The 24,583-nt window shown below is 43.3% G+C and overlaps 1 long non-coding RNA gene across 1 annotated transcript in view; it reads left to right on the forward strand.

The window, feature by feature from the left end:
- Window positions 1–3,355: 3,355 nt before the first annotated feature.
- LOC125099649 (uncharacterized) overlaps window positions 3,356–24,583 on the forward strand; it is a 41,557-nt gene continuing 20,329 nt past the window's right edge. Inside the window, exons 1-2 of the long non-coding RNA XR_007127310.1 lie at window positions 3,356–3,613; window positions 4,488–4,861. This is a non-coding gene — a long non-coding RNA (uncharacterized LOC125099649). The remainder of the gene's footprint in view (window positions 3,614–4,487; window positions 4,862–24,583) is intronic.

Here is a 24,583-nt window from a genome sequence, read left to right on the forward strand (position 1 = left end):
TGATATGACACTTTGAAAGGGACACACATGATATCTGCCATTATCTTACAGTCACCATTTGTATGATTGCCTAATTATTAATTCTTGAGCTCACATCAATCCCATTGCTGATTAATCTCTTTGACTTAAATTTGATTTTTCTTTTTCCCCCTTAAGGTTAGAATACTTCTGGACTGTCCTTTCCCAGTAGTGTTTCCAGAAGACTTGGAACCCTCAGGGATGCTGGCATTTGGAACTTGTGATATAACCTGATCCCCAGCTAGTGTCTTCAAGACTTTAATTAGCTATTTACCCTAATTTCTTTAGTTAGAATCTCACCTGTTCCCTGAGCTGGCCTAATGACCTGAAATCTCATTGAGTTCTTTTTGAGGAAAACCAGAACATTTAGTCCTATGACATTCCTTTGTACTTTTTTTTTTCTTGGTCAGAACAGAAAAAAATGAAGAAAAAGCTAACTACATGTTTTCTTCTATAGACATAAGAAATAATACTTGTTGATGAAAATGTCCCATTTTACTAGAATAATTCTCACAATGGCCTTATGAGGTTATTATTATGGCTATTGTAAGGATAATGAGATGGAAACAGAGAGGTTAAGCAGCCTATTCCAGGTCACACAGCGAGGTGAGTGCACAGCTGGAACACAAATCCAGACAGCTGGCTCCAGGGCTGTCACCAACCACTGAGCCCTGGGGCCCTCACACTAAGAACCACTCCTTCTGGGATGCCACCGTGACTCTTCCCCAGGACTCCAGCAACAAGGGAAAATGGGTGTCACAAACAAGAAAGGCTCACATAGACTGGACACAAGGTTGTTCTGAGTGATCCCCACTGAGAGAACTGCATCTGTGGACTGGGAGAACGGGTGGTGTAGACGAGTGGAGGCAGGACCAGCCATGTAGACTGGAGGGCCTGGGCGAAGAGGAAATGGAGGGGGCTTCATTCCAAAATTTCTAGGTATTTGAGACAGTGGCTGCAAAGCACTGAACCAGGTGTAGGCCCTTCTGGGCGTGGGACCCCATGTGACTCCAAGGTCTCCCATGAAGCCATCTGACGGGGGAGGGCTCACCTCCCCACAGAAGGAACTGTGGCCGTGTTTTTCTGCTGAGTGAGTCTGGATCCAGAAGCTGATGCTGGAGGAGGCTCTTGAGAGAGTCCTTATCAAGACAACTTAACCCTTGGTGGGTCCCAAGATCTCATCGAGATCCTCCTCATGTCAGTCATCATCATGGGGTGGTCACCCCATGAGTGCCTGAGTGGGGGGTTTGCTGACTGGACTGACAGAAGCAGGGAAACATATGGTTAAAACTGAGAGCCAGCTTAGAGATATTAGTTTTATTTATTTTATTTTTAACTTCCTCATTTTATAAAGAAAGTAGGACCCTGAAGAGCTCTGGAGGGGGTGGTGTGTGTCTAAGTCACATAAGGAGATAAAGTTCTAGAACTAGACCCCAAGTATCCAGCTTCTAGTTCACCATGTTTTTCTTGTGTATGGCACACATTCCCCTGTTGCTGGAGTTCTGGGGGTTGGTGGGGAATCCTGGTGGCATCCTAAGAGGAGTGGTTCTCACTGAGAGGGCCCTGTGGGTTAAGGATTTGGGGAGGGCCCTGGAGCTGGCTGCCTGGGCTCATGTTCCAGCTGTGCACACATTGCTGTGTGACCTAGAGCAACCTGCTTAACCTCTCTGTGCTTCTACCTTATTATCTGTACAATGGAGATGACAATAATATTCTTGTAGGTTTTGTGAGGATTAGAAGAACTAATACACATGGAAGGATTAGCATAAAGAAGCCAATAAATGTTATGGACTCAATGTTTGTGTCCTCCAAAATTCACACTGTGATAACCTGAACCCCAATGTGACATTGTTGAGAAATGGGGCCTTTGGGAGCTAATCGGGCTTGGTTGAGCTCAGGAGGGTAGGACTCTGGTGATGGATTAGGGTCCTTATCAGAAGAGGAAGAGAGACCAGAATTTTTTTTTTTTTTTTTCTCTCTCTGCCAAATAAGGACACAGCAAGAATGTGGCAGTCTACAAACCAGGCCAGCTGGGGCTCATCAGACACAGATCGGCTGGTACGTTGATCTTGGACTTCCCAGTCGCCAGAAGTGAGAAATAAACGTCTGTTGTTTAAGCCACCTGGTCTCTGGTATTTTGTGAGGCCAGCCGGGGCTGACGAAGGCAACAAGCCTGCAGGAGGGCCTGCAGACAATAGAACTGGCTGCCTGTCGTGTTCCAGGCAGGTTACCCAGCATCTCCTAGCTGCTTCCATATACAAAATAAAGACAACTGTAGGGACCTTTCAGGTGCCCGCACAGTGCTGAGCACATTGTCTGACAGACTGGGCAAGCTGAATAAATAGCGGTTTTCGGCCATAGTAGCTATTACCTGAAATCCCAAGTTCCATAACAAGTGATTTTTTTATAGAGAGGACCTGCCTTTCATTAAGCAGAGAGAGGATAAAAGGAAGATCTGGAGTCCTGTTTCCCTCCCTGCAGCCGCCAGAGGGACTGCTCCCCACCCCCCAGGCCCATAAGCCAGTGATGTGTCAGGGACAGAGCCATTGAGCTGAGTCCCCTTAAATGGGTCATTCACCCCTCATGCCATGGACCACATCTCATTTCTAAAATGCCTGTTGATCACTGACCCTAAAAGCTATCTGACTAGAAGGGGGAAAACTAAAGGAGCCGTAACCGAACAACAAACCTGTGACATTTGGCTGGCTTAGAAGATAACGTCAGGGGAGAATGGGGCTTATAACATTTGCAGACAGGGGTGCAGACCCAGACCTGGCTTCCGCTGGCTGAGGTGTCCCTGGTGGGGGCACGGTGAGTGGTGTTTGCAAACATGACCTTGAGACCAGACAGGGAAACTCCGCTTGCCAATCATGACTAACACATGTAAAATTAAAAAGCCATGGTGGACCTGAATTCAATTCAAGGTTGTGTAAAAAAATAATAACTCAAAAAAATACCAAGGATGGAATAACCGTTTCTGGGCTGGTTAGAAAAGGAGTATTGTGAGCGAGACGAGAAACAAAACACAAAACAAAACACCTCGATTAAGATTATTTTTCTCTGTTGGGAGATGTGATTTTAAAACAATGACCTTCACATCCTGCTTACATCAACTGCTAAAAATAACTTATGGGATTTTTGTTTTAGTCTCTCCTGGGCATAGGCTACGAAACCAACCACCTTTGTACATAGAGCAACTTCTTTATAGGAAAGAGGAGGCTGGAATTTCAGAGCGTGGCTAAAAAAAAAAAAAGCAGAAATGTGAGGGCCCTGCTCTGACCACCAACAACCTTGAAAATTCATTTTCCTAGGGTCACGTCTCCCTACCATCCTTCCACAACTTCACAGTCCTGCTGGCTGCCTTCTGGGCCCTGGAGGGAGTTAGATAGGAGGGAGAAACCTCCATTTTAGGGGCTGCCTTCTCTCCTCATTTGCTGTGTAATTCCAAGCGACGCTCCTATTTGCCAAGGCTGAAAACAGAATGATCACTCCCCGCAGGAAGCTAAGGAACCAGACGTTGCCCTGAAACTCCTGGAAGAAATTTCACCGAGGACCTAAGGCTCAATGGTCTTTCAGAAATCTCCTTTTCGTCCAAGTACGATTTCTAAAATTTCAATGTCTCTTGGTTTCGATGGATAACTCAGGCTTAATTTTAAAATACTGGCTGCCCAGAGCTGGTTCAGGAGAAACACTTCTCAGGTGGTTCTCTGAGGGTGATCCCCAGATCGGCACTATCAGGGGGACCTGGGAACTTGTTAGAAATGCACATTCTCAGGTCCCAGGCCCACTGTATCAGACACTCAGGGGCTTAGGGCCCAGGGACCTGTGTTGTAACTGCCATCCGGGGGATCCTGGCACATGCTGACGGATGTGTTTCATCGTTCCCACATTTCCAAGCAGTGCCGTTTTAATGAATCATTAAAAATTTGATAATGGGGCACCTGGGTGGCTCAGTGGGTTAAGTCTCTGCCTTTGGCTAGATCATGATCCTGGGTTCCTGGGATCCAGCCCCGCATGGGCTCTCTTCTCAGCGGGGAGCCTGCTTCCACCCCCCCAACCCCCGCCTGCCTCTCTGCCTACTTGTGATCTGTCAAATAAGTAAAATCTTAAAAAAAAAAAAAATACTGATGAACAGTCCTCTGACTGACTTCTCTACCGAGTTTGAGCTTCAAGTGTGACTGCCATGACTGGAACCCCGCGTCCCGAGGGCGCTTTACCTTAATAGCGTCGTCAGCCATTCTCGCAGTAGCACCTGGAAAACGTCCTGTTTCCCACAAAGACGTGAAGGCTCTCCTAAAGGAGAACAAAGTGCCACCGGACAGTCTGCAGACAGGCGGGGGCGCAGAGTATTTACAGTATTTCTTTCGGGGGTAGTAAATACGCCTGTCAGGTCGAGAGGATACCTTATGTACACGGAAGTCTCGGGACAAGGACGAGCTAAGTCGTGTATCGAAATGCTCTTTCTCCAGGGACGGCATAGTCGCTTACACGTACGGGGCATCTGTCATTGCGCCTGGCCTGGGGGGCCCTGCCTTTCCAAGAAGAGATCGCTGTTGTGCTGGAGCCCGAGAACCCCCGGAGCGCACACTCCTGATGGGAGCGAGCACGTCGGGCCTACGTGGGAGTGAGTACGTCTGGCCCTGGTGGGAGCGAGCACGTTTGGCCATGGTGGGAGCGAGCACGTTTGGCCATGGTGGGAGCGAGCACGTTTGGCCATGGTGGGAGCGAGTACGTACGCCGTGGAAACTGACAAGCTCTTCACATGAGGACTTGAACCATTTTGAATTGCTGAGAGCTGGTTTACCAGCACGCCACTGGTTTCGGGAGACTATAGAGCTTGAAGGTAGGCCCTACTGACTACGCTCATCTCTGGAATAGCAGTCTTTTGTAATCCTATTTATTTTAGGATCAAGACCCACTCTTATGCATGTCAGGGCCGTGGTCACACTGGGATTCAAAGCAAAGCTGTTGGAGGATTTCCTTGTGCTTCTTGATCATCACTGTTCTTGCTTCTGTGATGAGGCTTCTGCTAGACACCCGAACCCTTGTTGCTGGGGATCACCTAGGTGTCTGCCGGGCACTCCTGTTTCCTGTCACCTGAAGGGCCAAGCTGGTGGGCTTGGCCATTGGGGATAACTCCCTCCATCCTCCTTCACTCTCTTTTTCCTTGCAGTCTAGTCCCACAGCACTCAGAGGACTGGAGGTCTCAGTGAAAGGGTAATTTCCATTCATTTATACAGTTAATGCTTACTGTGCATCTACTGTGCTCCAGGCCCTTATGGGACTAACTCTACAAACATGGCCTTGCTTAGTGTTTACAGAAGCCCCCAGAGGTAGGTACTACTTGTATTTCCATTTTCCAAGTGAGGGAGCTGAGGCTTAAAGAGGTAAGTAAAAGTCAAGATCATAGAGGATTTGAACTTGATATGTCTGATTCTTGTCTTTCTCCCGCATAAAGCCCTAGTGGCAGACACTGAAGTCTACTTGGAATTAATCTTGTAGCCAATTCTTTCTTGCTTTGGGCTGTGTTATCTCTCCGGAGCCCTTTAGCTCATTGGGCAAACAGACATCTGGTGGGTCTGCTCTCGATGTGCTCAAGTAGGTCTCAAGCCTGGGATTAGACTTACTTCAGGTTCCTGCTAAGACAGCCTCCTCCCTCCCCCAGCTAGTCAATCAGTGATTTATTCAGTGCTTGCTGTACTGATTTTGCTTTAGAACCACCCAAAGAGCTTTAAAAACATAGAGAATGCTTTGGGCTCTACCCTGAGATTTTGACTTACTGATTAAGCTAGAAGGCCTGGGAATTGTTAATAAGCTTTTTCAGATAGTTGGATAATTAGAAAATACTTGCAATGTTACATACCTACAAATGCCAGACAAAATTTCTAAAACACATCCTTTTAAATGTGTGAACTGAGCTCTTAAGACAGTAAAATCCTCAGGGTACCTAGGTGATGAAGTCGGTTAAGCGCGGGCTCTTGGTTTCTGCTGAGGTCATGATCTCAGGGTCCTGGGATGGAGCCTTGCATTGGACTCTGTTCAGTGGAGTCTGCTGTCTGCTGGGATTTTCTCTCCCTCTTCTGTTGCCCCTCCCCCTGCCCTCCTCCACCTCTCGAAAAATAAATAAATCTTAAAAAAAAAAAAAGGATAGTAAAATCTTCTGGAGCCAAAAATCAAAGACAGATGAGCCTAGGAGCCAATTCTGAAGCCATGCTTGGTGACAGGGTGCTCTGAGAGGAACGATGTAGCCAGCTAGCAATCAACCAGGGGACAATTAAAACATCACTCAATATCTGATGCACACAAAAGAATGTCACTCTTTAAACTGTTACTAAAATTCATCTGTGTTGTTGCCAGTTGTAGTTCATTCATTTCATGGCTGTGTAATATGCTATGGCAGGACTGGAGCCCTGTGTTCTATTCATTCTTCTGGCATGGACACTTGGCACGTGTCAGGGCTTTTACTCTCATGCAGTTGTGAACAAGCACATGCATGTCTTCTGGCCTGCATGTGCCAGATTTTCTTGAGGAATAGAAGATATTTAACATGGAACTTACGATTCTTATCCCCAGACTTCTTCTAACCTACTGTCTTCCCCATGTCATTAGCTTCCTATTGCTGCTGTAACAAATTACCATAAACTGTGTAGCTTAGAACATTACAGATTTACTTACAGATTTACATTACAGAACATTACAGATTCCTATATTTTTTAGATTGGAAGTCCAACATGGGTCTCACCAGGCTAAAATCCAGGTGTTGGTAGGGCTATGATCCTTCTGGAAGCTCTAGAAGAGAATCCGTGTCCTTGCTTTTTCCAGCTCCTGGAGGCTGTCTGTACTTCTGGGCATATGGCCCCATCCCTCCATCTTCAGAGTCAGCACAGTTGGGTGGAGTTTTTCTCAAGCTGCCATCTCTGGTTCTTCCTCTTCCACTTTTAAAGACCCTTACAAGTATATTGGGTCCACCCACATAACCTAGGATAATCTCCCAATTTTAAAGTCATTAGCAACCTTAATTCTATCTAAATCCTTAATTCATTTCCTTTTGTCATATAACCCAACATATTCATAGGTTCAGGGATTAGGACATAGGCATCTTCTTTTTTTTTAAATAATTTTTTTATTGAAGTATAATTGACGTAATCTGTTAGTTTCAGGTGTATATCATAGTGATGCAACATTCTTATACATTATGAAATGATCCCCACAATAAGTTTAGTTACGATCTGTTACTATATAAAGTTACTGCACTATTGTCGACTACATTCCCTATGCTGTACTTTACATCCTGTGACTTATTTGTTTTATAACTTGAAGTCTGTGTCTCTTAATCCCTTTTCCTGATTTCAGCCATCTCCCTAACCCCTTCCCGAGGACACAGACATCCTTCTGGGACCATTGTTCTGCCCACCACACCATTCTTGATGATTCTCGTGCATAATAAAACCAATCTATGAGTAGACCCTGTGGGCTCAGTTTTCAACACACATTGAAAATCCAGCCACTTCTTACCACGCCACATCCAGTGCAGCCCGCCACCACTTTGGGGATTATTGCAGTGGTGTTGTGACAGGTGTCTCTCTGTCGTCCCGGGGATCTCACTTCAATATATCAGCCATCATGATCTGCTTCAAATGTAAGTCATATTTGTCACTCTTCACACAAAATTCTCCAGAGTCTTTTCATTTTCTCAGAACAAAGATCAGATTCTCACAATGGTCCACAAAGCTCTCTGATTCATGAATTCCTGCCTACCTCCAATCTCTCTGTTAATTATCTACTGCTCCCTTCATTGCTCATTCCTTATCTTGTATTTACTTATAATTTGGTTATTATTGGTTATTATTTTCTGCCTCCTTCCTTCTAGAGAGCAAGTTCCATGAGGCTGGGGTTTTTTTGTCTGGGTTATTCACAGATACCTGCTCAGAGCCTGGAACTCAGGATATATCCTAAGAATGACTTTTAGTCCAAAGAGTTTACACCAGCAGCCTAGACAGAGATGAGGCTTTGGACCAGCAAAGGAGTGGAGAAGGAAATAAGGCACCTACATAAATCTGAGAACCTGAAAAAATTCCTTCCACAGCCAAAAGCAATGACAAGTGTTTTTTCCTGTCTTGGCCTGGGTAGTTGAGTGGAGCAGAGAATGGGAGTGACTGCTTAATGGGCACCAGATTTCCTTTTTGGGGTGATGAAAATGTTTTAGAACCAGATAGTGGTGACAGTTGCCCAACACTGAATGTACTAAATGCCATGGAATTATACACTTCAAAATGGTTGGAATGCCAAAGTTCTACATAAAATTTCTGCATAAAATTTCTGCAATCTCCCAGGGAATTGTTAGCACAGGGTTATTGTCCTGTGGATTTGGGATTGAGTTTACGCTACCTGCATTGTCAAGGGACTCCCAAAGCCCATAAGTTAGCATAAGCAGTAGTCTTGGGCTGTGGTTACCCCTTGAAACTCTGAGAAAAGCAAGTGCTTCTGGAACTCAGGAGGAAGAATATTCCAACAGCTCAGGCAGCACTGGATTTTCCCAGGCAAATCCCCACTGAACAGGAGCTCACTATTGCAAATCCCACATCCCAAGGGATGTTGGCGGGGAGGGTTGGAGTGGATGGGGGGGGGTTGGGGAGCACTCCCTGTGAACAAATGTCAGCAGGTGAAACCAGTAGCAGAGTTAAATGGCTAAGAACTCTAGGTAATAGGATGTAGAGACCAGAGACTATGTGTAAACTGATTAACGACCAAAATAAACACAAAAATAGGAAACATGTGGGAAAAAAACTAATATCCTATATCAAGATCAGGCATGTCTGAAGAAGACTAAATTAAAATTTCTAGAAATCAAAGCAAAAGTCTTTAAAAATCTTATAGGAGATCAAAGGAGCTATTTTAGCAGAGTTTCAGAAAGATGCTAGGATCTGAAAAATTTATCTGTGGCATTAACCCAGAATGTAATACAGAAAGACAAGGAGAGTTTAAGGACCTGGAGTGCCGGGCAGGATGGTCTGTGTTATCTGAACTAGAATCTCAAGAAGAGATAAAAAGAGGATAGGGAAGGGGTGCCTGGGTGGCTCAGTGGGTTAAAGCCTCTGCCTTGGGCTCAGGTCATGATCCCAGGGTCCTGAGATCGAGCCCCGCATTGAGCTCTCTGCTCAGCACTAAGCCTGCTTCCCCCCATCTCTCTCTTTCTCTGCCTGCCTCTCTGCCTACTTGTGATCTCTGTCTGTCAAATAAATAAATAAAGTCTTAAAAAAAAGAAAGAGGATAGGGAAGAGTCAATATTTAAGATACAACAGGGAAATTTCCAGAACTGGATGAAAGACATCAGATTCAGGAAACACAATGAGTCCTGAGCCAGAGAAGTCTCCTGAGGTGTGATGTGCATGAAGGCATATTTCCAGTCCTGGGGGATGCCCTGGACAAACAGGCAACAGGCCGGGGGCAGGCCCATGGGGTATGGAACATACCCAATTTTTCAGGGGGGAAGCACAATTTTTCTTCACAAAATTTTTCCTTTTATGGAGCACAAAGTTATAGATAGCATTCTAGAAACATAAAATTTCAGATATATGGAAGGAATAATTTGAAAATTGGCTTCATATCTTTCTCTACATCATTAGTTTTTGATATAGTGTTCAATGATTTATCAGTTACGTATAACACCCAGTGCTCATCACCACGCAAGCCCTCCTTATACCCATCACCCTGTTCCCCTTTCCTCACCCTCCTCCCTTCTGTAACCCTCAGTTTGTTTCCTGGAGTTGAGAGTCTCTCATGGTTTGTCTCCCTCTCTGATTTCTTCCCCTTCAGTTTTCCCTTCCCTTCCCAGTGGTCCTCCCTGCTATTCCTTATGTTCCACATATGAGTGAAACCATATGATAATTGACTTTCTCTGCTTGACTTACTTCACTCAGCATAATCCCCTCCAGTTCCATCCATGTCAACGCAAATGGTGGGTGTTCATCCTTTCCGATGGCTGAGGAATATTCCCTTGTATATATGGATCAGATCTGCCTTATTCATTCATCTGTGGAAGGGCATCTTGGCTCCTTCCACAGTTTGGCTATTGTGGACATTGCTGCTATGAACATGGGGGTGCAAGTGCCCCTTCTCTTCACTACATCTTTATCTTTCTACGGGGGGAGCAACACTGTTCATCAGAATTCAGATTTATTGACCCCTTGCTCTTATTAGAAAGTATGTTATATTCTGAAAGAAATTACAAAAGCCGTAGAAGGCAATGTGCTTTAGGATAGATATAATTATTGAACAGTTATGCACACATAGATGAATATAACGATAAAAAGTAACTATACGTATGATATACGATGAAACACATAAATGCTAATTGAAAGGGACAAGGCTACTGCTGACTGAAAGATCTGTTGAGCTCCTTAATTTACAAACTCTTAGCTGGAAAACAGATTTGGAAAAATCACAATGATCTGTTAATTTCAATGAAAGTAAGGGTTTTTTTTTTTTCTTAAGATTTTATTATTTATTTGTCAGAGAGAGAGAGAGAGAGCACAAGGGTTGGGAGGGCAAGGCAGAGGGAGAAGCAGTCTCCCTGTAGAGTAGGCAGCCCAATGCAGGGCTCCATCCCAGGACCCAGGGATCATGACCTGAGCTGAAGGCGGATGCTTAATCCACTGAAACACCCAGATGTCTTGAAAGTAAGGGTTTTTCATAGTATGTGTAGAAATGATCCTTGATAAGGGAAAAGTGGCAGATTCAGGAAGGTGCAGCTTCTCTTCCCAGCAAGAGGTGGGTCGGTGTTGCGTCTTCTGAATCTGGGCAGGCTCTGTGATTGCTGTAGCCAACAAAGCACTGAAAATGTGATATTGTGCCAGTGTTCCAGCCCAGGCCTCGAGAAGCTGGCAGTTTCTTCTTCCTGGCCCTCGCAGCGCTTGCTCTTGGAGCCCTGAGCCGCCAGCGAGAAGTCTGGCTACTCGGCAGGAGCCACCATGTGGAAAGACCCAGGCAGTGGAGTGAAACCATTCAAACCTGTTCTGTGCCTGCTGAATCCCACCTAGCGACCCGCATCAGTGCCATAAAGGACTGAAGAATGTCCCAACCAAGATTTGCCCAAGTTCCTCTCTCTCCATGTGCACGCACACACACACACACGTATATACATACCTGTATATGCTTGAACACAATGGAATTTTATTTCTGGATCATGTAACAATATGAGGAGAGAGTTTCTTCTTGGTAAGTGGCCCTCCATGTCGTGACTCAAGGAGTAATAAGATGGTGTTTGGCCACTTATTTTAGATGGTATATTACATTGCAACAGATAACTAGAACTTGGTCTTTGGGTCCTATATCATTTCTTTCCATTCCCACTTCAGTTAGTATCATATTCTGGAATTCAGACGCTGTTGTGGTAGACTTGTGAGAATTTGGATTTGGGCAAGAGGGAAGCAGGGATGAGGACTGTCTTCTCAATACCGTTCCATTTCTGGCATGAGCCTTTCACAGATTCCTCTATCTCAGTGTCTGTGTTGTCACTGGGGCCAGCTTCATGGGTGTGTGACCCGTGTGCTCACACAGAGCCACACGCTCAGAAGGGTGTCATGCTTGGCTAGACACTCTGCAGTTGTCACCGTGGAGTTCTGAAATAATTTTGTCTTTGAACTTGTGTTTTGTACATGAAATCTGAAGGAAGAGTGGAGGAGAAGAGATTGGGTAACCCGAATGTCCACAGCTGTTGTTCCCTGTCCCATTTGCATATGCCTTCCACGATATCCCCGGAGCACAGGTTTCTTGTGGACCCACAATATCTAGATGTCCACTGAGGCACAAAGCAAGTACGAGATACACATTTTATGTCTGTGAATCAGTAGGTGGGGACCGGAACAAGCCCGAGAAGCCATACTTTCATTTGGAAACAGAATTTGTTTTGGCTGCGGAAAGAGGCAGTACAGTTCTGAGACACATGAATGACTCTGATGGGAATGAGGAGATCTTTCTTGCTGTTCTGTGAGGAGGCAGAAGTTAAAAGATAGGCTTTTCAAACTGGTGGTAGAGAAACATTTAGAAGTGTTGGTATTGCTAAGACCAGAGGAACCCTCGGGCAGAGCTTGTTATCAGGCAGATGGTCTTGCAGTCAAGGCGCTGACCGTGGCAAATCCTAGTAATGGTCAGGTTGCTGCTTTCTCTCTAGTTCATTAGTTAGCTAATTCTGCAACTCCATGTGAAAGCTAAACTCTTAGACACTAGAATTAAAGATGCACTCATACAGAAAAGGCAGTGTGTCATTTCTAATTCAAACCTGTTAGGATTAAGACTTATGATTTTGTGTAAATTGTCAGATTTCAGCATGGCGGCTGGATGGGCCGGGTCCTCCACAACAATATCAATTAGCAGTGACAGCAAATACACAGTCCTGCGAGAGATGCTCTGAGTTGTTAGAACATACCTCAGTTCTCCGTGTTACACACTACGCTTTTTAGCTCGATCAGGACTGTTTGGAGCATTTCAGAAATATCTGGAGTGAAATAACTACACAGTGATTAAATATAATGCCAATAGCATCAGTTGAGGAGCTGAACACAACAATCATGGTGAATCTTCTAGAAGAGGGGAGGCAGGTTCTTGTAACAATTGTTTTGGAAGGATCTCCTTCAGCCTTCCTGATCCCAGTAATGGTACTGCCGTCTTCAGCATCCAGTTTCTCAAAATAGAGAAAAGGTGGTCTCTCTCCCCCACCCCCCCTGTGTTTCTGTAACTCTTTTGTACCCCTTCTCCAATCAACCCTCATCCCAGCCATTCTACCTCCTAAACATCTCCCTAGGAGAGTTTAATTGGAATAGACCACTAATGTGGTAAATCACTGCTTTTCATTCGTTTTATTTTTGCCAATGGAAAAGCGTTAGGTGAAATAGAATGATGAATGACTTACTGAGACACATAAGAGAATAGAAAGTTTGATCAACTTTCATCCAGGTTTAGAGTTGAATATATAAAATTTCTGAAAGATCTAAAAATTAAGCATGGCAGCTTGTTTTCTCATTAACTGTCATGTCCTAGGCGTGTCGCCCAGGCTACAGCAGGATAACCAAGAGGCTCAGGAGCTGGGGTGTCTAGTTGAAATCCGTGGCTGCTTCCCTAATCCCTGGCTCCTGTGGTCCTTGCCTAGAGTCATCTAGTAATCTCCTAAGTGCTCTCTCCCTCCTCCCTGTGAGCACCCCTCTGTTCCATTGTAATTAGAGCGATCTATTTCAATTACACTTTAATCATTCCAACTCTAAACACTTGGGTATGTTTGTATAGACGTGTGTGTGTGCGTGTGTATTTTTAATTAACGTCTATTGCTAAATCCACGAAGGACACAAAGACCAGCAGCTGAGCAAAAGGAGTTCTTGCCCTCAAGGAGCTTCCAAATTGAAGAGTGGACTTAAATAATTTATTCGAATGATGACTATTAAAAAAAGAGTCTCACTAGCTGTTTTGTTGACCCTCGAAGAACAATGCAGAACAAAGCCGAACAGAAGTTCCTATTTGCTGAAGTCAACACTGTCCACAATAGCGTGACCTCACATCGCAGTTCATGTTATCGACATGTGCTCCAAGTTTTGTTTTCAAAGCTTTTGTTTTCTTGTGGCAACTTGCGCAACAATACTACTCGAAACAAGGCAGCTCAGAAGGTGTGGGAAACCTAACACTGTTTATCAGATCTAAAACCCACAGATGAAAACTGTGTTTTAAGTTTAGTGGTTACTGGCTCAAGGGGATGCAGATGTTAAGCTTCATGCACCTGTGGGAAATAGCATTGGCCCTTCCTTCGAAGAAGGTTTTTCATTAGAAAGTGCTGGAATCTTTTTTCCTAGGACATGAAAAGTCCTGTCACCATTTGATATTGGACAATAACACTGCTGATATTACTGTCAGGATGTGAAAGTTACACTAGAAATACCAAGAAAGTACATTTTTTTTTTTTCCCCTGAAGAGAAAGGAACGGTAATGGCATGATTTGTGGGTGTTTTTCCCCAGGATGCCTGTGTGGTGATCAAGCTTTACTATAAGCTGTTGTGTTTATAAACTAAAGTCAATTATTTTCCAACAGTTCAAACAACTTGTATTTTTCTTTAAACACACTGGGAGTTTCACAACTTATGCTGACATACTTTGGATTTCTGAAATTTCGTCAAACTGTGAATGAATGAGTTTTACTTTGGGGTCAAATAGATATTTTTTCCTCCTACATTGAGCATCTAAGGCAAAGCACAGAATTGAGCAATGTATTTAACTGAGATAGATTACTAATGTGAATTCCAACAATTTTTCTGAAGTGATAATTCTTTTAAGTGGGATGATAAATACTCAGGGGACAAAGCTAGAGAGCTTAAAGATTTAGTACGTTATTAAAAGTTCAAGATTGAATATATAGAAAATCTGAAAGATTTGAAAACCAAATATGAAGACCTTTTTCCTTCCTTTTGTGTTTTTCTGGACATGCTGTGGTAAGAGAAAGGCCATGGCTCTGACATTCACACCCTGAGGATTGGGGCAAATCCTTTCTTTCTTTTGTCTCAGTTTGCTGGTCTGTACAATGGGGGTAGAATTGGCAGCCATTACCTCCTTCGGTTGTAAGGAGGATAAAGCCTAATTATACAGGCAGAGCACGCTGAATAGAACTTGGCAGAACTTGGCTCAAGGCGAGTTGCTCTATAAATGTTAGATACCTTAATTTTGTATTCTGTCTAATGGGACTTAGCCACAGGCTTTTGCAGAGTTTTTGTGGAATTTTGCCTTGGCACCAAGTGAACCTGGATGAAATCAGAGCAGGAATAATAAGGATGGTGAGGGAGGGCTAGCTTAAGAACCAGATGGCACGGGACGCCTGGGTGGCTCAGTTGGTTGGACGACTGCCTTCGGCTCAGGTCATGATCCTGGGAGTCCCGGGATCGAGTCCCGCATCGGGCTCCCAGCTCCATGGGGAGTCTGCTTCTCTCTCTGACCTTCTCCTCGCTCATGCTCTCTCTCACTGTCTCTCTCTCAAATAAATAAATAAAATCTTAAAAAAAAAAAAAAAAGAACCAGATGGCAGACACTGTGGGGGCAGGCATCTTTTTGATTTTCAAACAGAGCCGAAATGTAAATTAGGTCATTCTCGTCTTCCCCAATCTCTACTCCCCCCCAACCCAGCCTCCCCAAGAAACCCAGCTACAGAAATCCTTCTATGGCCCCTTTCTATTGTTTCATGCTGTGAAAGCAAAGATAGGAAAGCTTTGTGTAAGCCACTTAAATATGCTTCAGAGGAATTTTAATGAAATTGCTCTCAATGAAATTGAGAATTACTTAGGTATATTTTCTTATTTTGTTTGACAGAAGCAGATTGCAATTTTTTCAAAACAGGCTTTCATGAGGAATTTTTTCATATATATTCAAGGTGATGAGATGTTATCTGGGTAAATCTATGCAAAAACTGTGGAACTACACTCATGTCTGGAAGGAAAGCCCTCTGGATAGCCTCACCCTTATTTGAAGGAATGTTCCGAGTGCTCGCGGATGTCACCTCCAGCCTTCCTGCTGCTTCCGCCTCAGCGTTAACTGGAGAAGAGCTTCCTCTTTTGCAACCAGGACAAACGGACATGTAGCATCTGGGGAACAGCTGCTGCTTAGAAGAGTCTCTTAGGTCAGTGGTCACATAAGTGTCACCAAGTTTCATTTCCATTCTCTCGTCTTATCCTTTGAGTTTAGCTGAATGACCAGTGCCACCTCTTTGTGGCAGGTGGAGTTCAATCAGGAAACGGGGCCTATCTCCCATGTTGGTGGTGATTCCTGCTCTGAAAGAACTTTCTGGCATTTCCTGATGTGAGAAACATTTCTGTGAAAAATTCTCTTCAGTTCCACACATGACCCAAGTCCCTCCTAGCGTCATCCTCCTGAAATCCAGTACTCACTTGTCTGCTCCTTGCATAAAATACTGGAACTTTGTGTGTCTTCTAGAATTCTAGGTCCCTGTCAACCTGCAGGAACATTAAATTAGAAGTTCCTATATAGCTAGGGGATATAAAACATTTAAAAATAGAAGAATGTTGTTGATGATGTTAAAGATAATATAGATAAAAATAATGTTGGTAATATTAAAATACTATGGGTCTCTTTAAATACTTGGATAAAAGGAAATAACTCATTTGAGCAGGGTAAGGTAAAGTTTTAAATGAAATATTTAAATATTCATCTCTACAGCAAGTGTGACCAGAAGCAGGCACCCCCCCCCCATAGAAAAATGTAACGAAAAAGAAAGCTTCTATCAGCAATTCTGAAATAGTTAAGTGAAATGGTGGGCAGAAAAAGCTAGAGAAATGGATAAACTGTATTAAAATGATGCCATTAATGATGCTACATTAAAATGATACCATTGGATTTTATTTGTCAGCCATTGAGTAGGGTTAGTTTAGTTCAATGAAATGTAGCAGAATTCTGTTGCTAACCCTGGGGAGGGGCAGGGGAAGAGTAAAAGTTTTCACCAAAGTATTGGTGATAGAGTCGCGTCTCACCTTGACAAAGTAGGCTGTCCCCACGCTGAGCCAGAGGAAAGCTACCATAATGAAAGCGGACAAGTAACAAATACGGTGAAAAATCTGAGGGTCATCTAGTGGATTTCGCCAATCTCCAGACAACCTCACCTGTCACTCTGAGTCTCCCTTTGTCCCATAAACGTCCACGTCCAGCGAGAGCCACGAGATAAAAAGTCTTGACTGGGCTGATCTAGATCAGCACTGCTGGGCGGCCTGGAGTCCCTAAGGGGGAAAAAAGAAACAAACAACAACAAAAACAACAACAACCAGGACTTGCCAAACGGGTTGTTTGGTTACTTTGATTTGAATGGAAGAAGCAAATGTGAAAGAGAGAGGAGAAAATTGTAGGTTGTGCTTCCTGAATTTCAACTTCAGGAGGAGGGTGTACCTGAATGACAAAAGGATGTCCAAAAAGGGAGGTGATTCTAGGCAACTTCCCGAGGTGGGGAGGGGGGGGGTGGGGGGGCGGCATGGATTGCAGATTCCTTCGATGTGAAGAAAAGTGTAAATTTGAGAAAAGACGACACCAAGAACCATGATACACCGACTGTGCTTTTATTAGGAGTTCCAAGAGAGGTTTACAAGCAGCCAGGAGCTGTCTTCTCTGCTTTGTTTTGAAACCGAAAAATCCTGGATCCCCTGCCTGAGAGTCAGGCCAGGTGTCGCAGTTCACGGTTGTGGAGGAAGCAGATGGGGATGGGGAGAGCTCCTTCCCTAAAGTCTGTTTCTCTCCGCTTTCTAAGCTGCATTGCAAAAGCATTTTTCAAAAATATGAAAATTGGCACCAACCAAACGTGGCATTTGGGGTTTACGGAGGAGGGCTCTGAAGCGTTGTGGGTGTGGTTGGAAAACACTCAGGGAACACTTTCCTGGAGATAATCCCTTACTGGCCTGAGCCCCAGCTCTGGCAGCTTCTGGGAATTCCCCTAACAATGGCACATGACACTTTGGCCCAGATAGGTCTTGAACTTCATCCTAGACCAAGTTTCATTTGCATTTGCTCATCTTATCTTTTCAGTTTAGCTGAATGACCAAAATATTCTCTAATAAATTCTTGGGTACACATTTGTTAAAAATTCTTAGTTTCTAGAGACTGTCTTCCTACTGATTCCTACTGAAAATGTCAGTTATTGCCTCTCCCCGTTTTCCCCAAGAAGCTTGAGGCTCTGCCCAGTGGCATGGTATCAAGAATAAAAATAACCTTGTTAGCTCCTAGGCCAGTGTTCTGAATTATTTCCCATACTTTTGCCTTCTTGACTACTTGCATCAATGATTAAGAATATTTTTATGACTGTTAACATCTTTCACTTACTATTAGAAATCTAGAGTTTTCACATGGCCACCTTCCTAGGCACTGTTTGTAGGGGAGAGGACTCCCCATTCATTTATTCATTCAACCAATATTAAGCCTATATCATGTGCTGGGTAGTATTCTAGGTGCTGAAGAGATAGTAGTGATCAAAACAAAGCCTCTGCCTTCCTAGAACTTACATTACAGTGCAAGGAAACACACCACAAACAAGGTAGATAGGAAAATATATGGTACGTTAGAAGTGATTGTAGGGGAAGAAAAAACTTTTCCTCCAGGTTCAGTGCCTGGTGTCTGTGAATTAGGCCGGCAGAAGACAGATTAGCAGGAGAAAATGACTACAAATTTTACTAAAGATTTTTTTTTTGTTTGTTTGTTTGAGATGAGAGAGAGCACAAGCATGGGGAGGGGCAGAGGGACAGGCAGATGTAGACTCCCCGCTGAGCAGGGAGCCTACCTTGGGGCTTGATCCCAGGACGCTGGGATCATGACTTGAGCCAAAGGCAGATATTTTACTGACTAAGTCACCCAGGCATCCCTTTACTAAGATTTTTAATTTTACATGCATGGGGGCTTTACAGAAAAGAAATGAAAACTCTAAAGAAGTGGTTAGGTTCAAGGTCTTATATGCCATTTTGACAAAAGGCTATACATGGTGGAGAAGTGACAAAGAACAAAGGAAAGAGGGTTTGGGCTTTTAGAAACAATCAATTGTGGGCAGGTGAACAAGAAGTATAGGGGGCCAGCTAATGGTAGAGAAGGGTTATTTGCTAAGATTTGTTTATGCAGATTAATCTTGTGTCTCTGGTGATTAGGATTGTTCTCTTCCTGGTAGAGGAAAGGCAAATTTAGGCCCCGCTTTTTGACAGATGGGGGAGGGCACAGAGCTCTTTTTGTGTTTGCTTTGTCTCAGTTGCCTTCAGCTCAAGATAATCCTTATGCTCAAATGGCATATTTTGGGGTGGCGTTTTCTTGTATTTTTTTGAAGGTTTATTTATGTGGTGAGAGAGAGAGAGAGAGAGAGAGAGCATGCACGAGTGGAGGGAGGGGCAGAGGGAGGGGGAGAGAATCCTCAAGCAGACCCCACCCCCACACTTACAGCAGAGTCCAATATGGGGCTCAATCCCAGGACCCTGAGATCACAACCTGAGCCAAAGTCAAGAGGTGGATTCTTAATCGGCTGAACCACCCAGGTGTCCTTCGGGTGGCGTTCTCTGATCCCCTTCAGGGTGAGAAAACGGGGGGGAAAGGGTGAAGCAGAAGGTGGTTTGCAGATTTGGATAGAGTGCTCAGAGAAGTCCCACTGAACAGAATGACATGAACTTTTGAGTAAAGACCTTAAAGAAGAGGAGTGAGCCAGGAGGGTAGTGGGGGAGAGCATGGCAGGCAGAAGGAACAGTAGAAGCAAGGAGAGAAGGCAGGGGAGTGCCAGACACTGTCAAGGCAAGTGCACACAAAGAGGAGAGTGAGGGAGAGAGCAGGATTAGGAGGAAGACAGAGAAGGGACAGGCCGGGAGGCACGTCCAGATGAGGTACAGGTCATGAGATGAGGTGAGAAGCTGTTGGACGGTTGACTAGAAGGGAGATGGGTTCTGACTTATGTTTAACAAGATCATGCTGACTTCAGGGTGGAAAATATGTTGTGGGGTGATGGGGCTCGGGGCTTGAAACCCTAGGAGGACAAGTGCAGATAAACAGGTAAAAGGTGGTGGTGGCTTTGAGCCGAGAGGTGATGTGGGGGAGGGGTGGCCATCAGATTCTCTAAGTTTTGGCAGAGTTGACAGGATTTATTGGCTGATTAGATGTGGGGTGTGGGGGGAAGGCCAGGGATGATGCCAGAGCTTTTGCCCCTGCAACTGACTGTGAGATGGAGTTACCCTTGTAGGAAAGGAAAAATAATCTACCCCTCTACCCTCCTGAGTTCTTGGCTGAGCCTTCTCTGTGATAAAAGGCAGATGAGCAAGAGGAAAAAACACACCAAGTTTATTTACATGTATACCTCATGGATACACGCCAGAAACGGAGCAAAAATGAGTAAGTCAAAGAGATGGTTTTAGATTTCAGGTCTAAATACCATTTTTATTTGGGAAATTTGGGGTGTAGCCCTCTTAGCAGGGTAGTGAATGATCTTTGGGAAAGAGGAAGGCGTCCTTAGAAGCAAGATTGGAGGTAGGACAGTTTGTGACTGAGTTTGCTGGGTGTGGTGGCTCCTACTCTCCCCATCTCCTCTCCTGTGATAAGAGTTAATCCTATGCCATTGATGAAACTCCCAGGAAGGGATCCGTGACAACTGAATTCCTTTTGGATGACCTGTTTTTAGGCAGATAAGGGGGTTCAGAGAAAGCTTTTCCCTGTTTTTGGTGTTTTCAGGTGATTACAGCTCAAAATGATCAGTATGCCAAAGCAAAAGACTTTGGAGTGGGAGGTCCTGTCCTCCTGTGGTCATATTTGGGGCGCCTTACTCTACTGCCCTTCACCATTTACTGCGTTGATGGAGAAGACTCAGAGGAGTTGGTGGTTGGAGGAGGGGGGATAGTTATCAGAAGCTCAATTTTGTCTACATTGGTAGATATCCCACTAGAAATACCAAAAAAACGTTGTTGGGTATGTGAGTTAAAAGTTCGGAGAAATCTGAGCTAGAGATATTTGTTTGGAACATATAAGTGTATCAGTGATACTTAAAGCCATGAGACAAGCTGAGCTCACCAAGAAAGGGAATGTAGTCTTTGAGTTAGAAGGCCTGGGTCCAGAGTCCAGCTCAATGTTTGGGGCTCTATAACCAAGCTCTCTTCTTTATTTTTCATTAACATATAATGTGTTATTTGCCTCAGGGGTACAGGTCTGTGAATCATTAAGCTTACATACGACACAGCACTCACCATAGTACATAACCTCCCCAATGTCCATCACCCACCCACCTTATCCCTCTCCCCCACCCCCCAGCAACCCTGCGTTTGTTTCCTGAGATTAAGAGGCTCTTATGATTTGTCTCGCTCCTGATCATATCTTATTTCATTTTTTCCTTCCCTACCCCCCACAACTCCCCACCCTGCCTCTCAAATTCCTCATATCAGAGAGATCATATGATAATTGCCTTTCTCTGATTGACTTATTTCACTTAACATAATATCCTCTAGTTCCATCCATGTCATTGCCAATGGCAAGATTTTGGGTTTTTTGATAACTGCATAGTATTCCATTGTATATATATACACCACATTTTCTTTATCCATTCATCTGTTGATGGACATCTAGGCTCTTTCCATAGTTTGGCTATTGTGTACAATGCTGTTATAAATATTCGGGTGCACGTACCCCTTCAGATCACTACATTTGAATCTTTAGGGTAAATACCCAGTAGGGCAATTGCTGGGACTTAGGGTAGCTCTTTTTTTCAACTTTTTGAGGAACCTCTCTACTGTTTTCCAGAGTGGCTGCACCACCTTGCATTCCCACCAACAGCGTAGGTGTTGTGTAGCATAGGAGGGTTCCCCTTTCTCGGCATCCTGGCCCACATCTGTTTTTTCCTGACTTGTTAATTTTAGCCATTCTAACTGGTGTGAGGTGGTATCTCACTGTGGTTTTGATTTGTATTTCCCTGATGCCGAGTGATGTTGAGCACTTTTTCATGTGTCTTTTGGCCATCTGGATGTCTTCTTTGCAGAAATGTCTGTTCATGTCTTCTGCCCATTTCTTGATTGGATTATTTGTTCTTTGGGTATTGAGTTTGATAAGTTCTTTATAGGTTTTGGATACTAGCCCTTTATCTGATATGCCATTTACAAATATCATCTCCCATTCTGTCAGTTGTCTTTTGGTTTTGTTGACTGTTTCCTTTGCTGTGCAAAAGCTTTTGATCTTGATGAAGTCCCAGTAGTTCATTTTTGTCCTTGCTTCCCTTGCCTTTGGTGATGTTTCTAGGAAGAAGTTGCTGTGGCTGAGGTCAAAGAGGTTGCTGTCTGTGTTCTCCTCAAGGTTTTTGATGGATTCCTATCTCACATTGAGGTCTTTCATCCATTTAGAGTCTATTTTTGTGTGTGGTATAGGGAAATGATCCAGTTTCATTCTTCTGCATGTGGCTGTCCAATTTTCCCAATACCATTTGTTGAAGAGGCTGTCTTTTTTCCATTGTATACTCTTTCCTGCTTTGTTGAAGATTAGTTGACCATAGAGTTGGGGGTTCGTTTCTGGGCTCTCTATTCTGTTCCATTGATCTACGTGTCTGTTTTTGTGCCAGTACCATACTGTCTTGATGATTACAACTTTGTAATAGAGCTTGAAGTTCAGAATTGTGATGCCACCAGCTTTGGTTTTCTTTTTCAACATTCCTCTGGCTATTTGGGGTCTTTTCTGGTTCCATACAAATTTTAGGATTGTTTGTTCCAGCTCTGTGAAAAAAGTTGATGGTACTTTAATAGGGATTGCACTAAATTTGTAGATCGCTCTAGGTAGCATACACATTTTCACAATATTTATTCTTCCAATCCTTGAGAATGGAGCATTTTTCCATTTCTTTGTGGCTTCCTCATTTTCTTTCCTGAGTGTTCTATAGTTTTTTGAGTACAAATCCTTTGCCTCTTTGGTTAGGTTTATTCCCAGGTATCTTATGGTTTTGGGTGCAGTTGTAAATGGGATCAACATTTAATTTCTCCTTCTTCTGTCATGCTCTTGGTGTATAGAAATGCAACTGATTTCCGTGCATTGATTTTATATTCTGACACTTTACTGAATTCCTGTATAAGTTTTAGCAGTTTTGGAGTGGAGTCTTTTGGGTTTTCCACATAAAGTATCATATCATCTGCAAAGAGTGAGAGTTTGACTTCTTTGCAGATTCGGATGCCTTTTATTGTTTTTTGTTGTCTGATTGCTGAGGATAAGACTTCTAGTACTATGTTGAGCAACAGTGGTGAGAGTGGACATCCCTGCTGTGCTCCTGACCTTAGGGGAAAAGCTCTCAATCTTTCCCCATTGAGAATAATATTCACTGTGGGTTTTTCATAGATGGCTTTGATGATATTGAGGTAGGTACCTTCTGTCCCTACACTGTGAAGGGTTTTGATCAAGAAAGGATGCTGTACTTTGTCAAATGCTTTTTTAACACCTATTGAGAGTATCATATGGTTCTTGTTCTTTCTTTTATTAATGTATTGTATCACATTGATTGATTGGCTGATGTTGAACCAACCTTGCAGCCCAGGAATAAATCCCACTTGGTCATGGTGAATAATCCTTTTAATGTACTGTTGGATCCTATTGGGTAGTATTTTGGTGAGAATTTTTGCATCCATGTTTATTAATGAGATTGGTGTGTAATTTTCCTTTTTGATGGGGTCTTTGTCTGGTTTTGATCAAGGTAATGCTGGTCTCATAAAATGAGTTTGGAAGTTTTCCTTCCATTTGTATTTTTTGGAACAGTTTCAGGAGAATAAGTATTAATTCTTCATTAAATGTTTGGTAGAATTCCCCTGGGAAGCAGTCTGGTCCTGGGCTCTTGTTTTTTGGGAGATTTTTAATGACTGCTTCAATCTCCTTACTGGTTATGGGTCTGTTCAGGTTTTCTATTTCTTCCTGGTTCAGTTTTGCTCATTTATATGTCTCTAAGAATGCATCCATTCCTTCCAGATTGTCAAATTTGCTGACATATAATTGCTCATAATACTTTCTTATAATTGTTTGTATTTCTTTGGTGTTGGTTGTGATCTCTCCTCTTTCATTCATGATTTTATTAATTTGGGTCCTTTCTCTTTTCTTTTTGATAAGTCTGGCCAGGGGTTTATCGATCTTATTAATTCTTTCAAAGAACTAGCTCCTACTTTCATTGATTTGTTCTACTGTTCTTTTGGTTTCTATTTCATTGATTTCTGCTCTGATCTTTATGATTTCTCTTCTCCTACTGGGCTTAGGCTTTCTTTGCTCTTCTTTCTCCAGCTCCTTTAGGCATAGGGTTAGGTTGTGTACTTGAGACCTTTCTTGTTTCTTGAGAATGGCTTGTATGGCTATATACTTTCCTCTCAGGACCGCCTTTGCTGCATCCTGAAGATTTTGAACAGTTGTGTTTTCATTTTTATTTGTTTCCATGAATTTTTAAAATTCTTCTTAATTTCCTTGTTGACTATTTATTCGTTAGTAAGGTGCTCTTTAGCCTCCGTGTATTTGAGTTCCTTCCAACTTTCCTCTTGTGATTGGGTTCTAGTTTCAAAGCATTAAGGTCTGAAAATATGCAGGGAATGATCCCAGTCTTTTGGTACTGGTTGAGACCTGATTTGTAACCCAGGATGTGATCTGTTCTGGAGAATATTCCATGTGCACTAGAGAAGAATGTTTTTCTGTTGCTTTGGGATGGAATGTTTTGAATATATCTGTGAAGTCCATCTGGTCCAGTGTGTCATTTAAAGCCTTTATTTCCTTGTTGATCTTTTGCTTAGATGATCTGTCCATATATGTGAGGGAGGTGTTAAAGTCCCCTACTATTATTGCATTATTGTTGATGTGTTTCTTTGATTTTGTTATTAATTGGTTTATATAATTTGCTGCTCCCATGTTAGGGGCATAGATATTTAAAATTGTTAGACCTTCTTGTTGGACAGATCCTTTAAGGATGATATAGTGTCCTTCCTCATCTCTTATTATAGTCTTTGGCTTAAAATCTAATTTATCTGATATAAGGATTCCCACTGCAGCTTTCTTTTGATGTCCATTAGCCTGGTAAACTGTTTTCCAC

Source organism: Lutra lutra, chromosome 5 (genome assembly GCF_902655055.1).
Source record: "Lutra lutra chromosome 5, mLutLut1.2, whole genome shotgun sequence".
NCBI classification, from domain to species: domain Eukaryota; kingdom Metazoa; phylum Chordata; class Mammalia; order Carnivora; family Mustelidae; genus Lutra; species Lutra lutra.